We start from the raw sequence: 21240 nt of genomic DNA on the forward strand, positions 1-21240 counted from the left end.
GCCCCTCATCTTGTGACTGTTCATACCTCCTACCAGCCCTGGAAAGAATATTAAACAAGAGCAACACTAGTGAATCCTGGAGGCTTCTGCTTGTCACAGAGAACTGCAGCTTATTTGCATATCCGCCGATCGCGGTTTACGAAGTTAATGGACATTCGACCAAGTCTTCCGCGTGCTTCACTTCTTATTGTCAGGCAATGCATTTCTTGCAACATATATGACGAAACTTCAGACGCAAGTCTGAATATTACGCAATTTGATCAGCGGTCCAAGTGGAGATTCACAATCAGGCCTTTTCTAATCTCTGCCATGTACTGATGAGGCTCACACGAGTATATGGCATCCCCACGTCCTTGGCAGTGATCAGTCAACATCTGATGCTGCCCTGCCAACACTATAAACACGAACAACACTATTCGCTCTAGTGTCCTTTCTACCTGCCACAATGAATTGCCACGCTAATCATCTACATGACCGCCGATGGTGTATGCGTATACGTAGTTTCATTTGCATCCGACCACGTCTTTTTGGTACTTCACTCTTTTTGTCAGCCAGTGTGGATTTAATTCTTCTCTTACAATATTGTTTGGTATTTGATCTCTGAAGGTACAGCCTTTAAGATTCCTTAAAAATTTTGTTTCAGCCGACTGTCTTCTTGGCTATGAGCACTATGGGACTTAACTTCTGAGGTCATCAGTCCCCTAGAACTTAAACCTACTTAAACCTAACTAACCTAAGGACATCACACACATCCATGCCCGAGGCAGGATTCGAACCTGCGACCGTAGCGGTCGCGCGGTTCCAGACTGTAACTGTCTTCTTCTTTTGTCCTTCAAGATTCGATTCCATATCTTAGAATAGGGGGTAGCCATTACTTTGATATTTTTTAGCTTTTTGTCCTACCTTGCCCTGTCCGCAAATGTTCTGTGTGCCGCGCAGTGCATCATACTAAACTTACTTAATTTATTAGTGACGTCTTTTTCAAGTTCGTAGATTATATCGTAGTCTAAGAACTGAAACTGTGACACCTGTTCTCTTGATTGTTTACACAGTACTATTGTAGAGCGAGCATGAGATTTTACCATGAAGGATATTAATTTCGTCTTTTTACTGAAATTTTTTAGTTCTTGCGGACTTCGTTTACATAATGTATTGCTAACTATTGTGTTCTGAGTAATTATCTGGTCATCGGCAAATAATATTAAATGTGTTCTGGTATTAACCTGACTCCATATTCAACTTTCCTTTCCCTCTCTCTAATAATGTTGTCTAAGATTACAACCTTGTCACTCTCAACTGGTCTTCATTGCCCTGCCATCTGTTGTCTGTATTCATGATAATTACTGTTATTATTGCATTAAATGTCTCAGATACCGTTATTTTTCTATGGTCCAAACATATTTTACTATAGTAGTACTTCGTTCACGTGCCTATCTGAAGAGCAAAATGAGTTCAGCAGGCGGTGTAGCATGCGCATGCCCAGAGATTGTCCACTTTGGCGACTGCAGTTCCGCATGCTGGTCATGCACCTTGGTCCCGTTCGGCACCCGCCATACGGGGTCGGAGAGGTCATCGCCAGTGGAAGGCTCCTCTCTTGGAAGGAGGTCTGGATTTTCTTCTTCTGGCTTCCATGTCCCCAGCCGGTAGTTCTGATGTGTAGCGAGTAGTACAAAGTTCCATGCAAGGAGCTTTGACTGGACTACAACAAGTTTCGATAAGCGTATTTCTGAATTCATGTAGGTCATTAGTAAGTTTGTAATTAATTACTATTAAAAACAGTCTTGATCACGATTTATTTTACAGGTGACCGGTTTCGACCACTACTGTGGTCATCTTCAGACCAATGGGTTGGAACGCCTTTCTGTTGGAGAATCCAACAGAAAGGCGTTCCAACCCATTGGTCTGAAGATGACCACAGTAGTGGTCGAAACCGGTCACCTGTAAAATAAATCGTGATCAAGACTGTTTTTAATAGTAATTATTTACAAGACATTGATCACTGCTGTTCCCATAATGCATTCAAAAGTAAGTTTGTAATTGTTTAATGGCGCAATGCCAAGGGGGCGTAACTACTGTGAACACAAACATGCTCTCTCTCTCTCTCTGTCTCACACACACACACACACACACACACACGGGCACGCGTGCGCATTTGATACCAGTGCTGGATTGTGAACTGCCTGGCTATTGGATATCTAGGAGAACGAACACATACGTTTACATCCTGCTTCTCTCAACATTTCTGCTTCCGACACCTGTGATTATTAAACTTCATTGAGGTGACGAAAGCCGTGGGATACCGCATAATATCGGACCTCGTATTGTCCAGCGCAAGAGCTCAACAAGTTCTTGCAAGTCTCCTGCAGATATATTGAACCATGCTGCCTTTACAGCCGTCCATAATTGCGAAAGTGTTTCTGGTGCAGGACTTTATGCAAGAACCGATCTCTTGGTTATGTCCCATAAATGTTCAGTGGGATTCATGTCGGGGAGTGCCCAAATTATTCGTCCCAATTGTCCAGAAACTCAGTGACATGGCGCATGGCGTATAAAAATTCCATCGTTGTTTGGGAACATGAAGTCCATGAACGGCTCCAAATATCTCCAAGTATCTGAACATAACCAGTCAATGATCTGTTCAGTTGGAAGAGAGGACACAGTCAATTCTATGTAAACATAGCCCACACAACTATGTAGCCACCACCAGTTTGCACAGTGTCTTGTTGACAACCTGGATCCATGGCTTGGTGGTGCGTTCGCTACACTCTAGCCCTACCATCAACTCTTATCGACTGAAATCGGGACTCATCTGATCACGTCAGGGTCCAGCTGGTATGGTAACGAGCCCAGGGGAGGGAGGCACTGCAGGCGATGTCGCGTTGTTAGCAAAGGCACAAGCGTCGGTCGTCTGCTGCCATAGCCCATTAACGCTAAATTCGCCGCACTCTACTGACGGATACGTTCGTCGTAGGACCCACATCGATTTCTGCGGTTGCATCACGATTGTTACTTGTCTGTTAGAACTGACAATTCTATGCAAACGCCGTTGCTCTTTGTCGATAAGTGAAGCCGTCGGCTACTGCGTTGTCTGTGGTGAGCGGTAATGCCTGAAATCTGGTATCCTCTGCACAGTCTTGGCACTGTGCATCTCGGAGTAGTGAATTTCCTAACGATCTCCGAAATCGAAAGATACGTGGGTGTAGCTCCAACTACCATTTTGGGTTCAAGGTTTGTTAATTCCCGTCGTGCGACCATAACCACTTCAGAAACGTTTCCACGTGAATCACTTGAGTGCAAATGACAGCCCCGCCAAAGCACGCACATTTTATACCTTGTGTATTTGATACTGTCGCCATGTGTACACGTGCATATCGCTATCCGTGGACTTCGTCACCTCAGTGTATAGGAAGTGGCTAGTTAATATCTGTAGGCGACAAACTAAAATTTGTCTGCCGTTCAGTTTAATTTACGAAATTCGGCAATAAATATCGGCACTTTATTACACGGAATGGGCACATTAGTACCTAGCCCAACATAAGACTGTGCGTGAGTGAGGTTATTCTCGACAGTCAAGCGGCAGTCTATGGTTCAAATGATCATGAAGGTGAATTTGCAAATGAAAGTGTACAGACGTCATACAGCGATCAGAACACAGACAATAGTAATGTTGCTCAAAAATGGTTCACATTGCTCTAGGCACTATGGGACTTAACATCTGAGGTCATCAGTCCCCAAGACAGAACTACTTTAACCTAGCTAACCTAAGGACATCATACACCTCCATGCCCGAGGCAGGTTTCGAACCTGCGACTGTAGCAGCAGCGCGGTTCCGGACTGAAGCGCCTACAACTGCTCGGCCACAGCGGCCGGCCCAGGAAGGTTCTACTAATGAGATATACCATACGAATAAACAGAGTTTCGTGCCACGGTACGCTGTTTCTAGTAAGTCTGAGGATTGAGGCTTCCGCACTAAATTGTGCAAAGACCAACGCTGCGGCATTCCAACTGACCAGAATTTCTCTCCGCAACTTTCGCTAAACGAATGAAATAATACGCACAACCCACTCAAATTACCTCTGGTTTACACGCTATCCTCCAGTCTGCTCGTCTGGTTGTTGTTTGGTCCGCATTCCCACTCTGCCTCCAGGTCCCATAGCTTTACTATCAAAATATGGAAATATTATGATGTAAGCTACACACCGTAAAGTACATTAAAACTACGGAGACCACTCTGTGTTACTTTCAAAGCGGCATCCACCGACAAAAACACGGTGGTGCTCGCATTTAATGTTCCACTTGAGTTATCATTTTTTAAAATTTCTGTTATAATAAGTTACTACTCTTTGATTAATTTAAAATAGATCATGAAAGCTAAGCATGAATCCATTCAATTTAGAAGGATTTTTATTGACCTTACCACTAATGATGACATATCCACGACTTTATAAGGTCGTATGGTACACGCAAATTAATCGTATTCTAGGAAATAGGTATTGCCCAGTTTCTTTAGTGGTACACAATGTCTGATATCGCTATTTTCTGCGCGCACACACACACACACACACACACACACACACACACACACACACACACACACACACAAACGCGCGCGTGCGAGCACACATACACGCGCACACGCACTTCAAGCCATCATCCCGACCGCTCATCCCATTTGGTTCAAATGGCTCTAAGCACTACGGGGCTTAACATCTGAGGTCATCAGTCCCCTAGACCTAACTAACCTAACGACATCACACACATCCATGCCCGAGGCAGGATTTGAAACTGCGACCGTAGTAGCAGCGCGGTTCCGGACTGAAGCGCCTAGAACCGCTCGGCCTGTCCCTTTTGGGACAAATTGTAAAATAAGTATGAAAAAGTTGTCCTAAAACTGTTTTTCATGCTTCAGTAAAACGAAGTACACGGTCCAGTCACATTACTGTGACCATCGCCTATGTTCGACGCCGACGTGCAATAACCACTCACAGACGAATGGTGGCCGCACTAGCAATGGAGGGTATATGAAGCGCGTCGGGGTGGGCGCGCAAAACAGCACAGTTGTTGTAATGCGGAAAGGAAGCTATTTATCTGACGTCCAACTGGCATGATCATTGAGTTTCGGGCCAAGTGTGGTAGCATTTCAGCATTTGTTCGCGTGCCTCAATAGCTTAAGTATACAGTGCATGTGAAAATGGCACTAACCAAAACTGGCGCCGAGGCAACTGTGGCCGTAGATGACACTGGTGAACTACGGCTGTGGATATGTATACAGGCTAATAGACGTGCAACTGTTGATCACCTGACTGCTCAGATGAACCAAGGGGCTACCATCAGTGTTTCCTGAGCGACTATTCAGCGGACGTTGCAGTGTGTGCGCCTCCGCAGCACGCACCTAATTCATGCGCCCATGCCTACTGACAACTGCCGTTCTTCGGTGTCGATGGCTGGATTTTGTACGCCGGTACCGCAACTGGACGTTACGGAGCGGTGACAGATGCCATTATCAGATGAATCCCATTTTATTTTCCGTAAGACAGATGGCCGTTGAAATGAAACACCCTGAACAATAATCGGAAGGATCCATGCCGGAGGAGCGAGCGTTATGCTCTGGGGAATGTTCCATTCTTTAATGTTTCTGCCGAGTTTTGTTTTTACAATTCGTGTTTATTCATATGCTGATTTGAATGTAATTAGATATTATTTTGGTATTGATTATTTTTCTTTTAGTTTGATTTTGCTGAGTTTTTGAATTTGTTCTTTCCCTGGGTGATCTCGTCGTTCTGGAAGGCACAATGCATCAACAAGTATGCATATATCCTTGGGGACCTCGCCGCCCCAGAATTCACTTCGTTTCTCGACGGCACGATGGCTTCTATTATCAGGATAACGCAAGGTGTCACACACCTCGCACTGTCCATATGTGGTTCAAAGAGCACCAGGATGAGTACACTGTACTCCCTGGTCACCGATCTCTCTAGATGTAAACTGATTAGAGAATCTGTGGGACCACCTCGATCTTCCTGTACGCACCACGAATCCTCAAATGAGAAACCTAGCGCAGATGGCCGCAGCACTGGAGTCTGCAAGGTCCTCATCCACGTCGGCGCCTCCCAGAGCCTCACTCTCTTCGTGCGCATCTCGCAGCGGTTTGCGCTGCAAAAGGCGGTTGGTCAGGCTTTTCACAGGTGGTCATATTAATGTGATTGGATGGTGTATAATCTTATTTTTAGTCCAGAAAATGAACGCCCAGCTTTTTCGACAGCCACATTTACCGTTAGATAATACGCCAGCACTGCTGTACAGGAGTCAGAATAGCTCTATACCGGTGAGCATAGTTTAATAATAAACAGCTTACCGAAGGCTCGTACACCAGAAGTGTCATTATTTACACTTCAAATGAAGTTCCTACGAACATCAGGAACAGTCGAGAAATCTCTCTAGGGAATGTCATCGTGAACTTAAACATTTTTGAAAAAAATGTTCGAATGAGTGTGACTTCCTAAGGGACCATGCCCAAGGAAGGACTCGAACCTCCAGCGGGAGGGGCCGCGCAATTCGTGACATGGCGCCTCAAACCGCGCGGCCACTCCGCGCGTATTTTACATTTTTAATATCTGCGTTGCGGACGGTAGATACGAACGAAGTTTGTGCTGCTCTGTGTATGTCTACAACTTTCTTCATTCCTTGAAACAGTGCGTCTAGTTGTGAATGAAATAGTGGCACTGCAAGTCTGCTCAGTCTCTAGTCCATGGGAAGCCTGTCGAAGTGCTTCTTATTTGCCTTTTTCAGGGATCTCTATTAGGTGCACTACCTTTCACGGATGTTGAAATCAACGTTTGATGCTATCCATTTTAAACATCGCCGTTCTTAAGAAGCCGTATGCGATATTTATGCCCTTAGACCGCAAGAGCTTAGATGCTGTACAGATTTTTAAAAAGACTTTGCATGGAATTACTAAAAGGGTAACACAGCTGTAAGATTCAGATTTACGACTCATTTTATTGGCTCTGAGCACTATGGGACTCAACATCTGAGGTCATCAGTCCCCTAGAACTTAGAACTACTTAAACCGAACTAACCTAAGGACATCACACACATCCATGCCCGAGGCAGGATTCGAACCTGCGACCGCAGCGGTCGCGCGGTTCCAGACTGTAGCGCCTAGAACCGCTCGGCCACCGCGGCCGGCCTCATTTTATTACTTCAACTTAAAAATTATGTTTATAAGAGCGTTAACGAACATCACGAATCGCTCTTAAAGTGCATACGTTACCTGTAAAGTGCAGGAATCATTTATTCTGCAGATTATCTAGATAATATAAAGATTAATTAGGGTGATTCGTGTAGAAAATTGTTTCTTTTGTGAAAATACCTACGTAATCTGTAAATTACCTAGATAATCTGCACATTACCACTAGACATTCGTCAAAGTGAAAATAAGATCGTTGGTGAAACAACAGCAAAGTTACTGTAAGCTTAAATTAATACAACATAATTTATTTAAGCTTCGATATTTACCACCGCAACCAAGTTAAGAAAATCAAACAGTGAACAAATTAGTTGACAGTCAATCATCAATCAATTAAAACCTATAATACAAAGAATCAAACGGTTTAAAATATGGAAATGAATTTTCAAAAATCTGATAAAATTATGTTTACTTATTAGTTCAATCTAAAGATTGGCGACACACTGAATTACATAGGTATCGGGTTTTGTCACATGTATACCTTTTTTTCATACATCTGAATTTGCAGTCGCACTTTCTGATACCCTGACCACTACCAAGAAATTGTTTGATTGCTGATTGGTGTTAAGATATTTCTAAAGAAGTGACATCTTTTATTTTTAAAGATAATCATTGAATTAAGCTTTTGCATACAACTGATTTAAAATATCCGGTTTAGTATCGAGTTTATAAAAGCTATCCTCTGTTTCACTAAGAACCATATAGAATCGAGCGGGCATCAGGTTTTACTACTTCTGGTAATTTAATTCTCACAGTGACACCTTCATCGACATTTGGGGCTTCGCGTTAGAAACTGCTAACAGAAACAGCTTTGCTTGCTTTTCTAAACCGATTCTTGGCTTTTTCACGCTGTATTTTCTAATCCATATTCTTTTTATACATGTTGCACAATACATTGTCTCCATACTCTTCCTCTTTAGGGTCTATTTCTACGAGAAAATTACGTGAAGAAACATATCACTCGATTTACACTTGTGAGCACCTGATACTGCTTTTGAGCCAACAATATAGACTCTGTCTTGTATAGTCCTCTCTTCAGGCCCTTTACAGAAGTGTGATGGCGATTCTGCTGAAGCTGAGGGTAACTGAATGATGACTTCTTCAACATGCAGAGGAGATTCCATGGTGGTGCAGGATAACTGAATATTCTTCATAACTGTCCATAAAGCAGTTTAAAATTACTATCAATAAATTCTTGTACTTCTGTAGGTCATTCGGTAGAAGCAGGGGCTAACAGAATGTTCTCTTGAATAAGATTTTACTGTGATCCCATAATCACAGTCTATTGTGAATCAAAAATTCCCAAGGTCTTCTTCAGTATTTATCGAACGTGATGCACAATTTGGTACAGCAGAAAAAGACAATCCCATTTTTCCGGGACAACCGATTTGGCTTCCTAAGGTCTTCTTTTTATTGCAGAATATTACGCACGATTCTTCATGAACTGTACAAAACGTTGAGCACGTTTTCAGTGTCTTGATTCACTGGTTCTACACTTCCTTGATTTTGACTGTGTCTACAATTGCCATTAACGATTTTGGTTTTTGACCATACATTCTGTGATTTTGTTACAAAATTCGCGTCTGTTATCAGAGTGCACAATACTTGGAGCGCCAAAATTGAAAAAAAAAAAAAAACATCAAGGTGGTTATAGGCTACTTCATCCGCCCGTTTTGATGTGAGCGGTTTCAGAACAGCAAATTTTGTTAAATGGTCTTGTATACGAGAAGACACTTTCCACCCGGTTGAGACTGATATCCGATGAGTTCCAGCTGGCATCTGTTTCTGAAATGCAACGAAACCAAACTAAAAATGGAGGGAGAGCGGAAGGAGTAGGGAAAGGAAATGAGAGAAACAAACTTTCGAACTTTAGCGATAAGGATGCCGTTAATGTTCACATTACACAGCTAATATGCGGAAAACTCTTGATTCTGCACGTTAACGGAGTATGTCAATTAACCAGCACATTACCTAGGTAACGCTCTCATTAACGACTTTAGAGCTTTAGCGGTAACGCGTATTTGGCGTCATAAGTCTCAACGGGTTGGTTTTAGTGGTTTTAGAGTTACCTTCGAAGCACTGTGGACAAAAGATTTGTAGATATCACCACTGGAATTATTCCTCTTCATAACAGGAATCAGGTTTGACTTAACATCACAGTTTTTCTTTCTTCATTTGCCTGGCCATACTGCTTTATAACTATTGAAGATATAATACCTTCAATAACTATAGTTTTATCATTCATTTAAAACGTGCAGTAAACTCTGTAGCCTCACTATACGACGTACCGTAGTAGCTGCTCATGGCGTCCACGAGTCCTGGTCTCATCAATCACAATTTTGTGATTTTCTCGCTACAAAGCGAGTCCCATTTTCTACCTTGGACAATTGCCTTTTTATTACTAGATTCGTTTATTAGTCGTCCTCTTCGTAGTTTGAATATTCGATTTGTCAAAGTAAGGTACAGGATTATGAAAGCTCGCCAACAATGAGAAATGAATGTATTACTCTGCAGTACGGGTTATCAACGGGCTCGCACAAGAGCTGATCGTTATCAACGTCAAAAGACACACTTTAAAGCGCAAGTTTAACTCTTAATTACACCAGTTCTCTGCAAAAGTAAGTGAGTAACTTCAGTTTAGCTGTAATTGTGATCACTGTAACTCACTGAAACTCACTGAATTTGGTGACTTTTTTTTTCTTCTAAGGAGGAATCAGTAACTAGCCAAAGTGATGTGTGTGAAGAAATCGAGTTAAGGAAAGCTCTAACATTTCATGGATTTTGTTAGATTCAGGTCTTACTAAAACTGTAATAAGCACAGTTTTAAGATCTTCCTGCCCAACCTTATTTTATAAGTGCAGAAAACGCAGAACGACATGTGCTTCACATGGTGAGGTCAGCTGCTTTCAAATTTGTTCAGAAAACTGATGTTTACCCCCAGAATAGATCCTGAAGTTGACAACAACTAAGCGCTGAAATGTAGCGCCACAGTGTAGGGAAATGTTAAAATACTTGTAGAAGCGAGCTCACCCATAAATGCCATGCAGATATCTAATTAGTGTCGACTGCAGGAAAAAAAAAAAAAAAAAAAAACGGTTTTACATCCGAGGTCGCATATTTCTTTCTCGGCATTTCCTTTAGCAGACGCTGTCTACAGCGGAATCTGGCCTATGTCGTCACGTTGTTAACATCGTGAAAATAATATTACCGTTTCCAGTTCAACATATTTAAAGTGCTGTGACTTTTATGAACACCTTTTACGAAACTGTTGACTAGCTTACAGTGTGTTGTTGCAATTATTTTAGTAATAAGATAGGATTTCTACACACGCAGTCCGACATTAACTGTTCATCGTGGCGTCCCCGTGCGCAAAAACCATACCGAGTAATCAACTTAAAGGGACGGCCTCTGGTTGTCTTCTATAACCTCTCGCGTCACACTAGGCAGACGAATAATTTACTTCTCCTACAGTAGCGACTTAATTCGCTGCTAACAGAGCAGCTTCACCACCACACATCTAGCGAGAAAAATTAGAAGCGATGAATAAGTTTGTCAGTTTTTGCCATCCTCATGGATCTTGGGCGCAAGCACACAGTAATGTGGATGAACGGTGATGCATTTAAACAGCAAATAATTACAAAATCTGGATTGCCAAGGCTAGTATTATTGCTGCATGTGACACTATTTTGTATGATGTGCAAATGTAAGGACAAAAAGTTATTTCGATACCTCGAAACCGAATTCAACATTCCAATGTACACAAGAGTGGTATTCATGTTTTCCATTATAAGAAATGTGATTAAAAAGGTTTTCTTTCTGCTCCGCGACTGTTCCCTTTGTTATTACGTGTAATGACTTAGCACATATCAATTGTGCAATTGTGCAACTGTGCAACGCGAAAACGAATGAAACAACGTGCAGTATTGGGTTTAGCCTCAGGACGTCTATGACTTTGAAGTTAGGGGTACATATGCACTACTGGCCATTAAAATTGCTACACCACGAAGCTGACGTGCTACAGACGCGAAATTTAACCAACAGGAAGAAGATGCTGTGATATGCAAATGATTAGCTTTTCAGAGCATTCATACAAGGTTGGCGCCGGTGGCGACACAACGTGCTGACATCAGGAAAGTTTCCAACCGATTTCTCATACACAAACAGCAGTTGACCGGCGTTGCCTGGTGAAACGTTGTTGCGATGCCTCGTGTAATGAAGAGAAATGCGTACCATCACGTTTCCGACTTTGATAAAGGTCGGATTTTAGCCTATCGCGATTGCGGTTTATCGTATCGCGACATTGCTGCTCGCGTTGGTCGAGATCCAATGACTGTTAGCAGAATATGGAATCGGTGGGTTCAGGAGGGAACGTCGTGCTGGATCCCAACGGCCTCGTATCACTAGCAGTCGAGATGACAGGCATCTTATCCGCATGGCTGAGTCAACAGATGGGGATGTTTGCAAGACAACAAACATCTGCACGAACAATTCGACGACGTTTGCAGCAGCATGGACTATCAGCTCGGAGACCATGGCTGCGATTACCCTTGACGCTGCATCACAGGAGCGCCTGCGATGGTGTAGTCAACGACGAACTTGGGTGCACGAATGGCAAAACGTAATTTTTTCGGATGAATCCAGGTTCTATTTACAGCATCATGATGGTCGCATTCGTGTTTGGCGATATCGCAGTGAACGCACATTGGAAGCGTGTATTCGTCATCGCCATACTGGCGTATCACCCGGCGTGATGGTATGGGGTGCCATTGGTTACACGTCTCGGTCACCTCTTGTTCGGATTGACGGCACTTTGAACAGTGGACGTTACATTTCAGATGTGTTACGATCCGTGGTTCTACCCTTCATTCGATCCCTGCGAAACCCTACGTTTCAGCAGGATAATGGACGACCGCACATTGCAGGTCCTGCACTGGCCTTTCTGGATACAGAAAATGTTCGACTGCTGCCCTGGCCAGCACATTCTCCAGATCTCTCACCAATTGAAAACATCTGGTCAATGGTGGCCGAGCAACTGGCTCGTCATAATACGCGAGTCACTATTCTTGATGAACTGTGGTATCGTGTTGAAGCTGCGTCGGCAGCTGTACCTGTACACGCCATCCAAGCTCTGTATGTCAATGCCCAGGCGTATCAAGGCCTTTATTATGGCCAGAGGTGGTTGTTCTGGGTACTGATTTCTCAGGATCTACGCACCCAAATTGTGTGAAAATGTACTCACATCTCAGTTCTAGTATAATATATCTGTCCAATGGATACCCGTTTATCATCTGCATTTCCTCTTAGTGTAGCAATTTTAATGGCCATTAGGGTAGAAAGTTCAGCGGTGGTCATCTCAACGCGGAATTCCAGAGCACATAACCGTTTGCTCTACGATGTTGGATACGTATAGTGGATTGCCGATAATGTAAACACACATCATGTTGCCGGAACGGAGTTGTTTGGTTTCCGTATTTATGTACACTGAAGCGCCAAAGAAACTTGCACACCTGCCGAATATCGTGTAGGGCCCCCGCGAGCACTCAAAAGTGCTGCAACACGACGTGCCATGGACTACACTAATGTCTGAAGTAGTGCTGGAGAGAACTGACACCATGGATAGTATGAGGGGTGGAGATCTCTTCTGAACAGTTCGTTACAAGGCATCCCAGATATTCTCAATAATGTTCATATTTGGGCAGTCTGGCTTCCAGCAGAAGCGTTTAAACTCAGAATAGTGCTCCTGGAGCCACTCTGTAGCAATTGAGGAAGTGTGGGGTGTCTCATCGTCGTGCTGGAATTGCCGAAGTCCACTGGAATGCACAATGGACATGAATGGATGCAGGTGACCAGACAGGTTGCTTACGTACGTGTCACCTGTCAAAATCGTATCTAGACGTATCAGGGGGCACATATCACTCCAACTGCAGACGCCCCACACCATTACAGACCCTCGACCAGCTTGGGCAGTCTCCTGTTGACATGCAGGATCCACGGTGCAGTTTTAAACGAGACTCGTCCGACCAGGCAACATATGTATTTCAAGCTATCAATAGTCCAGAGTCGGTGTTGACGGGCCCAGGCGAGGCGTAAAGCTTTGTGCTGTGCAGTCATCAAGGGTACACGAGTAGACCTTCGGCTCTGAAAGCCCATTTCGATATGTTACATTGAATGTTTCGCACGCGGGCACTTGTTGGTGGACCAGCATTGAAATATACAGCTATTTACGGAAGCGTTGCACTTCTGTCAGGCTGAACGGTTCTTTTCAGTAGTAGTTTGTCCTGTTCTTGCAGCTTTCTGCGGCTCAGCGATATCAGAGATTTGATGTTTTACCGGATTGCTGATATACACGGCACACTCGCGAAATGGTCGTCAGGGAAGATCCTACTTATCGCTGCCTCGGAGTGCTGTGTCCCATGGCTCGTGCCATGACACCATATTCACTTAAATCTTGATAACCTGCGATTGTAGCTGCAGTAACCGAACTAACAACTACGCCAGGCACTTGTTATTCTATACAGGGTGAGTCACCTAACATTACCGCTGGATATATTTCGTAAACCACATCAAATACTGACGAATCGATTCCGCAGACCGAACACGAGGAGAGGGGCTAGTGTAATTGGTTAATACAAACCATAAAAAATGCACGGAAGTACGTTTTTTAACACAAACCTACGTTTTTAGCACATCTGAACATATAAACAAATACGTAATCAGTGCCGTTTGTTGCATTGTAAAATGTTAATTACATCCGGAGATATTGTAACCTAAAGTTGACGCTTAAGTACCAGTCCTCCGCTGTTCGATCGTGTGTATCGGAGAGAGCAGAATTACGTAGAGCGCAGAATTACGTAGGGATCCAAAGGGAACGGCGATGGACCTTAGGTACAGAAGAGACTGGAACAGCACATTACGTCCACATGCTAACACCTTTTTATTGGTCTTTTTTACTGACGCACATGTACATTACCATGAGGGGTGAGGTACACGTACACACGTGGTTTCCGTTTTCAATTACGGAATAGAGTGTGACGTCCTATGAAACGCCCGTCGAACATCCTGTCAAGGGTCAGCCTAGTGTTAATTGCGGAATGTGCAGGTGCACCATCATGCTGATACCACATACGTCGACGCGTTTCCAGTGGGACATTTTCGAGCAACGTTGGCAGATCATTCTGTAGAAATGCGATGTATGTTGCAGCTGTTTGGGCCCCTGCAATGAAGTGAGGACCAATGAGGTGGTCGCCAATGATTCCGCACCATACATTTACAGTCCACGGTCGCTGTCGATCTACCTGTCTGAGCCAGCGAGGATTGTCCACGGACCAGTAATGCATGTTCTGTAGATTCACTGCCCCTGGTTTGTGAAACCCGCTTCATCAGTAAACAGGTAGAGCTGCAACGCATTCTCTGTTAATGCCCATTGACAGAATTGCACTCGATGATTAAAGTCATCACCATGTAATTGCTGATGTAGCGACACATGAAACGGGTGAAAGCGGTGACGATGCAGCATGCGCATGACACTACTTTGACTCAGTCCACCGGCTCTCACAATGTCCCGTGTACTCATGTGTGGGTTCATGGCAACAGCAGCTAACACACCAGCTGCACCCACTTCTCCTGTGACGAGCCTGTTACGGACCCGTTTGCGTGCTACGACCGTACCTGTTGCATACAGTTGCCGGTAGATGTTTTGCAATGTGCGGCACGTTGGATGCTCTCTGTCCGGCTACCGTTCTGCATACACCCTGCAGGCTTCAGCTGCATTTCGTCGACATTCGTCATAGATGAGTATCATCTCCGCCTTTTCAGAGTTCGAATACACCATGGTCACAGTTCCTACAACACTACACTATCACAGACGTCTGGTAACACGGTGTACTACAGTTGGTCTGCGTGCGGAGACGAATGCAGAATAACAATAGCAGCAAGCGCTACATGCAGACACTGCGACAGCTAGACCAAACCACAACAGTGCACTACAGCCACACTCGTAAACACGGTCGTCATCGTAAACATGTCCCTGCAGATGCTGCTCGCCGGCCGTGGCCCGTGTTTGTTGCAACTGAACGTCGGAGGTTTCAAGCGTCAACTTTAGGTTACAATATCTCCGGATGTAATTAACATTTTACAATGCAACAAACGGCACTGATTACGTATTTGTTTATATGTTCAGATGTGCTAACAAAAATAACGTGGTTCCATTTAAAAAAACGTATGTTTGTGTTAAAAAACATACTTCCGTGCATTTTTGTATGGTTTGTATTAAAGAATTACACTAGCCCCTCTCCTCACGTTCGGTCTGTGGAATCGGTTCGTCAGTATTTGATGTGGTTTACGAAATATATCCAGCGGTAACGTTAGGTGACTCACCCTGTATAGGTGTTCTCGTCTGCAGTGCCGTCTTCCACTTGTTTACATATCTCTGTATATGAATACGCATGTCTGTACCATTTTCTTTCGCGGTTCATTGTATGTACTCTGGAAGGCAATTACTTAGTGTGTTGGAGAGCAAATTCTGTATCAATATTGATTTCCCCCTTTTTATTATACACTGCTCTGCAAAATGACAAGATAGGAAAAGTAACGTAACATATTAACTACTCAGTGGAAGCAAGTAAAAGTGTGGGAGCATGCTGCCAGAGGTCTCCCAATCGTGCACAGAAAGCTTGACGCCACATGAATCAGGTTAATGCGACTTTAGCGTGAAATGGGGCTAGCCACGCAACACGAGTCAGTTGGAGGAAGGAGAAAAGACAGAGCGTGTCAATCGGCGAAGAGCTACGGTGCGCTGTGGTTGTGTTCTTCCTTACAGTATGGCCTGGAGACACATCTGGATGACTTCACACGGGGAAGAATCAAGGGGAAATTGAAAGATGGACGAACAGTGATGAGGTAGCCCAGGCGTTTGGTATTGCTCACAGCACTGTTTCACGTTTATGGGAAACTTTCTGCACCACAGGCACAGCTTCCACAAGGAAATGTGGTGGTGGTCCATGGTCAGCTACAGCAGCAGGCTACCGCTACATTGAGCATCTGGCATGAAGGGAGCCGTGTCAAACAGCAGGTGCACGACAGCGAGGCATAGCTTGCTATCTGACGTTCAACAGCGGCGCGGCGACTGTATGGGTGGTGTGACCTTTCATCCCGAGGGCCAACACGCAGCCATTCCACTGACACCCGCTCATCGGCGGCGGCATTTGCGATGGCTTCGGAGGGACTGGATAAACTAGGAGTGGGGTCGCGTGCTCTTCTCGGATGCGATCAGATTAATTATTAGTAGCCGTTATCGATGTACCCTGACATGTCGAGGGGTGGAAACACTAATGGACCCAGGAAGTTTATCGAAAATTATAAGTTTGTTGGTGCAGGTATTATCGTATGGAGAAGCATAATTCTGCATGAGCGATCCGCGGTGTTCTTAACACTCTCCTGTACAGCCACATTTCAAAAGCCTCCAGCCGCTAATCCAACGATCTGTCAGAGTTGCCATAGAAGAGGGTGGAAAATACGTAGCAGCGTAGAAGTCTGATCTTCGTCGTCATTGCTCAGCCATGATTCTTGAAAAGATTACTTATTGAAGACAGCCCTGGCTTTTCCAATTTGATTTCTCACCTCATCAGAAATATCCCATTGGTCATTTATTGTAGTGCCAAGGTACGTGTATTTATGTACTTGCTCTATGTGATTTTGGCCTATCTTAATGTCACATGCAGGGACTCTGTTTTTACTGATTTTAATTGTTTCCGGTTTTTGAGGGTTGACCATATTCAGAGTTTCTTTGTGCATGTCTATCGAAAAGTCTATAAAAAAATATTAGTGTGTCGTCAGCATATCGGATGTTGTTGATATATTTTCCGTTTAAGAGCACTCCCATCTCCACTTCGTCAAGAGTTTCCTTAAAGATGTGTTCTGAACAGATGTTGAAAATCAGTGGGGATAATATACAACCGTGCCTTACACCTCGTAGAATGTCTATGTCTTCTGTATTTTCTCTGTCCAGCCTCACAGAAGCCGACTGGTTCCAATATAGGTTCACAATTATACGTAGGTCTTTATCATCCAAACCATTGCTTCTTAAAATGTCAACCATCTTCCGGTGTTTTAATCTATCGAAAGCCTTCTGAAAATCAATAAAGCATGCATAAATATCGCAATTCATGTCTTTGCACCTTTGAAATAGTACCTGGATACTAAATAATGCTTCGCGCGTGCCAAAAGCATTTCTGAAACCAAACTGTGAAGAAGATATTTGTTCTTCGCAGATCTTGTAAATTCTTTGGTGAATGACCCTCAGGAAGATCTTTAGCAGGTGACTGATGAGGCTGATGGTCCTGTATTCACCACAAGTCTTAGTTCCGGGCTTTTTGGGCAATGTTATAAATTCGGATTTAAGCCTCTCCCGTAGAATGTTATCAGAGTCGCAGGCGTCATTTAATATTGCAGTCGACCATTTTAAATTATCCTCACAGAGCAGCTTGAGATTTTCGGCATTCACATTGTCGGACCAGGTGATTTACTATCTTTCATTCCAATTACTGCAGCTTGTACTTCTTGCAGCAGAATTCTAGGTCCTGTTTCGCAATATATTTGAGGACGTTCTGGTCGGTTGTCATAAAAGAGTTGTTCTATGTATGTTTTTCATGTTTCTTTAAGCTCATCTTGTCCAACTATTATTTTTACTTCATTGTTCGCCAACCTGTTTCCTCTCCTTTTTCTGAATTTTCCTGTCGCTTCCCTGACTTTTTTTTGTGAATATTGAAACTATCATGCTTCAATTGTAATTTCTCTATTTCATTGCATTGTTCCTGTATTTGTCTTGCGTTAGCTTTTCGTATCTGTTTCCAAATCTCCTTGTTGATATTCTTGTGTTCATCAGGATTACTTTTCACTTTCCTCCTTCTGTCCATCATTTTAAGTATCTCTTCTGATTTTAAAGACGCCAACTAGGGGAACGTGGTCTGAGTTAATGTCGGCACCTGGATAGGTTGTCATTGAGAGACAGCTGTTTCTGCCATATATCTTTGATTTATCAAGACATAATCAGATTCCGGGTAATATTTTCGTCTGAATCTCTTGGGGACTTCGAGGTGTAGAGTCGTCTGGATGGTAGTGTGAAGAATGTGTTAGTTACTACGAATCTCCACTCTCCTGCAAATGCACTGAGTAGTTCGCCTCTCTCATTCCTTTCACCAAGTGCATAGTGACTTATAATGTCGCCTTCGGATCCCCTTCCTAGTTTGGCATTAAAATCTCCCATAGTTATTGTAAGATCTTTCTTCGGTAGTTGTTGCAAAATACCTGAAATTTGGGAATAAAATTCTGCAACTTCTTCATCACTATGGTCTGTTGTTGGAGCGTAGACCTGAATAGTGTTCAGTTGTGTGGGTAGAGCACTTATTTGGAGTAACATCACTCTCTCTGAAACAGGAACACAATTAGTGACACATTCTGCGATTGCTTTCGATACTATAAATCCTACTCCAGACATATACTGCGCATTAGATGTCCCTGAGTAGAAAATTCTGTGTTCATTGATGTTACAAGAACCTGAACCTGGCCATCGCATTTCACTAATGCCCATGATCTTAATGCTCATTCTTTCCATTTCTTGGATTGCATTGTTGATTTTTCCAGTTCCAGCCTGAGCTATCGTCTTCACATTTCATGTGCTTATCTAAGTACTATCTTTTAATGATAATCTCTTCTTTGTGATAGCGTTGCTCAAAACTGCCCCCCCCCCCCCCCCCCCAGAGACCCGACTGGGGGAGACTTGAAACCCTGGAAATTTTGGTTATGAACACAGCCGTGATATGTAACTAGAGAAATCCACAGGATCTTTACTGTGGTGGTTTCTCGTTGCCTTCCACATTCTGATGCCGTTGACCAACCTGGTTCTTCCGCGCCTTCAGGGACGCGTTCTGATCCCAAGAGCAACTCACCCGCTCGTCCGCCCTCCAAGAAGACCCTTGGCACTTGGTAGATGGGAACCACTTATACCGGTGGTCACTCGGTTTTGGACGCGGTTTAACGTCATGCCCTGGACACCGTAGACTCGTGCCAAAGAAAAATTAAGCCCTTGTTCGCGCTACACCTTAGCTGAGCTCTGCCTTATTTCTTGAAGGCTTAGGGCATAAATCGATTACATTATTTTCCAGGAATAGCCTCTTCATTTGTAGCAAATTCAGCAAAACAGTCAAGAAACTAATCAAGTGAATGAGCCTGGAAATAAAATCATTACAATGTAAATAGCCATGACTGTCGTAAATAGAGTGATGTTAGATCCCGTCTCAGTAATCACGCTCTTCATGAAAAATTAAGTACATAGCAGCAGGGCTTCTGCAATGTTGCTTGACATGTCGTGGCTATAGAACTCATTCTGTCGAAGAATTTGATAGTTGTTCATACAAACAAACTTCCAGATCTACTGATAAGGCGAGCTATTCGCTCTTAATTATCGTATATAGGATATTGAAGGATTTGTCCATTTCATGCATTTTTGACCTGTGTACCGGTTTTGTCTCGTAAAACGCGTGAAATATACCAAACTCTCAGTACCATAGTTAAGAACAAACCACGATCTACTTGAAGAGTTGGAAATTTAAGCAACTAGTAAATTTGTAAAGCGGAAAGACTCAATACTACAGTCACGACGCTATCAGTAAATCTGTAGATGCACTGCTGCTTAATAAATGTTTTCCACTGTTTCTGATCTCAACAACAGATTTTCCACTGTTTTTTACCTCGTAAACAACATGTTGTTTAATGCATATAGCACCGCTGTGCACTAGACTCAAGATGGCGACCAAAATAAATCACGTCTCGACATCACTATTGCTGCTGATAATATTTACGCAGAAGCCGTTAGAAAGTAACAAATATCACCAACATCTATACATCAGTAGTGGTAAAAAAAACCTTTGTTTTGATCATCGTCTTGATTTTAGTGCACATTGGCTTTGTATATAATAAACAACGCGTTGTTAGTGTACTTCGCTAAACTGTAAACATTTGACAACAAAAATTCGAAGGTCCACTTTGATGGCCACTATTGAGCAGAATTGATAATTATTTACATTTAACAACAGACTAGTAAATGAACTAGACGTTCCCTCAAACATATTATACTTCTTTCTCCGCAAGCAGCCTGCAAAGTACGCTGATACTAAACGATACTACAGAAAATTCTAAGCGTTTTTGTATTGTTACAATTACGTGGTGACGATGAAGTTGGAGGAATGAAAACAATTGTGACTGGCAGCGGTCTCTACAAAATCTGTTTACAAATTAAAGTTGGTTACTTACTTAGATCGGATCACTGGATCTCCCAATACTCCACCTGAAACATACATACAATTAATGAAATTTGGGACTGAGAAATTATCATTTTTTCGAATGGCTTTGAACTGTGCCCTCTACTCCTTCGTTAGAAAACTACTTATCTAGTGAGCACTACTATACTTTTCTGGGTGAACATAGAACAAACTGCATGTTAACTTGTCAATACCTAATTGATCTTTTGACATCTATCATTCTCTACTTTTGAGGACCCCGTAGGCCGGTAGAAGACCTTGGTTGGAACAGAGGGATTGCAACTATTTTTAATTTAATTCTGCAATATGCTGCCATTGTCACAGATCAAAAGTTAAAAGTGTACTTGTGTGTGTGTGTGTGTGTGTGTGTGTGTGTGTGTGTGTGTGTGTGTGTGAGCAAGCGCTCGCCTCCCTTTTGTCGAGTATGACAGTGGTAATAATACGTATAAAGAAAGGTCAGTTGCATAAGCTGCAAGTATAAAATACAAATGACTTAATGGGGCGAGTAAAATTTATTATGTTACGTATTTGCGAAATCCACAAGTCAAGATGCAATTTATGGCTTTGAGACACTACTGTTATGCATAAGCGTATTTCATGACAAGCGACGGCTGAAGATTATTGCAAAATCTGAAGATTATTGCAAAATCTGTAGTCAGTCTCTGCTAGACAACC

The 21240-nt window shown here is 43.1% G+C and overlaps 1 protein-coding gene across 1 annotated transcript in view; it reads right to left on the minus strand.

The window, feature by feature from the left end:
• LOC124545622 overlaps positions 1-20592 on the minus strand; it is a 247759-nt gene extending 227167 nt beyond the window's left edge. Inside the window, exon 1 of the mRNA XM_047124569.1 lies at positions 20558-20592. The gene's annotated coding sequence lies outside the window, so the exon portion shown is untranslated. The remainder of the gene's footprint in view (positions 1-20557) is intronic.
• Between the last annotated feature and the right edge of the window lie 648 nt (positions 20593-21240).

Source organism: Schistocerca americana, chromosome 8 (assembly GCF_021461395.2).
Source record: "Schistocerca americana isolate TAMUIC-IGC-003095 chromosome 8, iqSchAmer2.1, whole genome shotgun sequence".
Taxonomy (NCBI): domain Eukaryota; kingdom Metazoa; phylum Arthropoda; class Insecta; order Orthoptera; family Acrididae; genus Schistocerca; species Schistocerca americana.